Below are 2,912 nucleotides of genomic sequence, written 5' to 3'. Positions count from 1 at the left end.
CCATAAAGATCTTCCAGACAAAAACAGCAGAAAAAGCATTTTAACTCCTATTTCTAAATTCGGTGCGTGGCGAAGCAATTAGCTGACCCCTGATTATAATTATGTTTATAATTATAGTATACATATATAATTTTACATAAAAAGGTTATTTTAACGTACCGAACTACTTGGTAAAGTTATTAATTATTAATTAATTTATTAATTGATACATATGCATTCATGAATGTATGTATGTCTGTATGCATGTATGGATAGTGAATTAGGAAGGGTTATAATTCAACTTATGTCTTCATGAAGCACACCTTTGTCCAAGATATTGTGGATAGATATTGTAACGGTATGGTTAGGTGGAGTCAGTGGTCAGCAATATAACGGCAAATGTTATAGGCATTGATTGCTAGTTGTAACGGTATTGTGATGATAATTATTGGGAATTGTAGACAGTTAGCGATTGTAGCGGCTGTTGATGTAGCAGATGCGCAAGATGAAAGAAGGACAGTGATCGAAGTTGTAAACAAACATTTATTTACCGTTACTTAATATAATGCTATGCCTCTACGGGCAGGCATGCGGAATAATATAAGTGGAAAAGCATTCGAGGTTAAGTGAGTTAATTTCTTCTTGTATAAGTGTGTACACGTTCTCATTGTAGTAGCAAACCACAGATAGAGATAGGGTAATGTTGCAGAGAAAAGAAAGTGAGATAGTGAAAGTCAGAGAGTCGAAGGAAGTTGTGTCTCATAGTAGCTGATTGTAACTATCTTTCTCCCTCTGACCGTTTGTCTCCGTTCACTAACATATTTTGCCTTACCAAATTCTAGTATTTATAATCTTGCAAAACCAGCTAGAAAGGGTGACATATTGTTAAGAACAATAGATTTCGTTGGGGGTCTGTTATCCCAATTCAACTTTTGGTGAAATCGAAGAGGTCAAAAGGGTTAAGTGGTAGGGATATAAATCGGTTTAGTAAAGCCATAAGCTAAATGTAACTTGCTGTCACTATTGTTTCTTTTGTAAGAAAAATGCTGTTGAAATATTATGGGAAATTTGCTGATTCAGGTTCGAATCTACTCTATGCCTAACTGAAGTCCACTACAATCTCATACATGTTTTCTACACGTGTACGCCTATAATGAATTTATTATGTTTATATTATTACTATTATTATTATTATTATTATTTATAATTAAAGCGGCGAACTGACGGAATCGTTAGCACGCCTGGCAAAATGCTTAGCGGCATTTCGCTCGTCTGTATGGTCTAAGTTCAAATTCCACCGAGGTCGACTTTGCCAGTCATCTTTGCGGGGGGCGATGAAATAGCTACCAGTTCAATACTGGCGTTTCTATCTACCAAATCCTCTGACAAGGCTTTGGTCGGCCCGAGGCTAAAGTAGAAGACACTTGCCCAAAGTACCACGCAGTGGGACTGAACCCGGTACCATGTGGTTGGTAAGCAAGCTACTTACCGCACAGCCACTCCTGCGCCTATTTATATCTGGAATATATAATACGATAGAAAGGCTAAAAAAAAAAAAAAAAAGGTGAGAGAAACAAATAGAACAGTTGGAAGAAAAAAAAAAGAGCGAGATACACAGGTAGACAGACAGACAGACAGACAGGAAAAGAGTAACAAGTTGAAAAAATGAGGGAAACAAAACAAAAAAACAAAAAACAGGCGGATAAATTGTAGAATGAACGGTGGCTAAACGAGAGCTACAGTAACGTTTTACATGTAACACTTGTTAAACACCGATACTGCAGTTTACAATGCACAATGCAAACAGTATTGAGAAGCAGGTACGGTAAAACACCTGAGTTTATTTGTCTCGTACGTGATTTCATGGCCTTCTTATGAAATCAATGTACTTCGCAGTTCGTTCCTGTCCATTATATTCTTTTAAACTTTTATCCTTTAAATCTGTTTATTCTATGTTGTTATATTTCGGGACGGGCAATTTTTTTTTGTTTTTTTTTTTTCATTTTGTCCAATAAACACACTCACCATGTATTCGTTCTTCGCTTCATGTTTACTAATGCTTTTTTTTTTCATTTTTATTTTGGTGTCCGTTGCCCGGAAATCATTCGTCACACGTCTTATGACCTCTTCAGCGACTCTCCATCCTACGTGTTCCCTCCTGTCCTGTTTAGTCCATTCTGTCTTTCTATGGTGCGTATCCTTATCTGCACATCCATTTGCGTCTGCATTTCTCCTCCCCCTCTCGCTCTGTAAACAATGGACTAAACAGAACAGGAGGAGACGCTTGGGATGGAGAGTTGCTGAAGAGGTCACAGGAACGTGTGGCGAAAGATTTCCGGACAATGGACACAAAAATAAGAACAATGATAAATCTGAAGTGCGTGTGTTCATGTGGCAAGAAAAAATAAATGACCATCCCCAAATATAACAATATCTGTTGCAACACACGATTTCACATCAGGAATCTTGCAAAACAAATGGATCTATTAGACAGACAGACAGATAGATAGATCGATCGATAGATAGATAGATAGATCGATAGATAGATAGATAGATAGATAGATAGATAGATATATATATAGATAGATAGATAGATAGATAGATAGATAGATACATATGTATGTATCTATATATGACGAAGCACAGGAATTTGCAACGGTATTCATCAAAAAATTTCAAGATATCAACATTTACTTTTTCATACACATATGCACACATATATCAATGTAATTTCATGATTATATACATACATACATACATACACACATACGCTCACACATACACACATACATATATGTATACATACTTGTAGACATACATACGCATACAAACGTACATACATACATACATACATACGTGTATACATACATATATGTACACACACACACAAACACACACACACACACACACACACACACACACACACACACACA

This window comes from Octopus bimaculoides, chromosome 9, assembly GCF_001194135.2.
Source record: "Octopus bimaculoides isolate UCB-OBI-ISO-001 chromosome 9, ASM119413v2, whole genome shotgun sequence".
NCBI classification, from domain to species: Eukaryota; Metazoa; Mollusca; class Cephalopoda; order Octopoda; family Octopodidae; genus Octopus; species Octopus bimaculoides.
Note: the sequence above shows the minus strand (reverse complement) of the source record.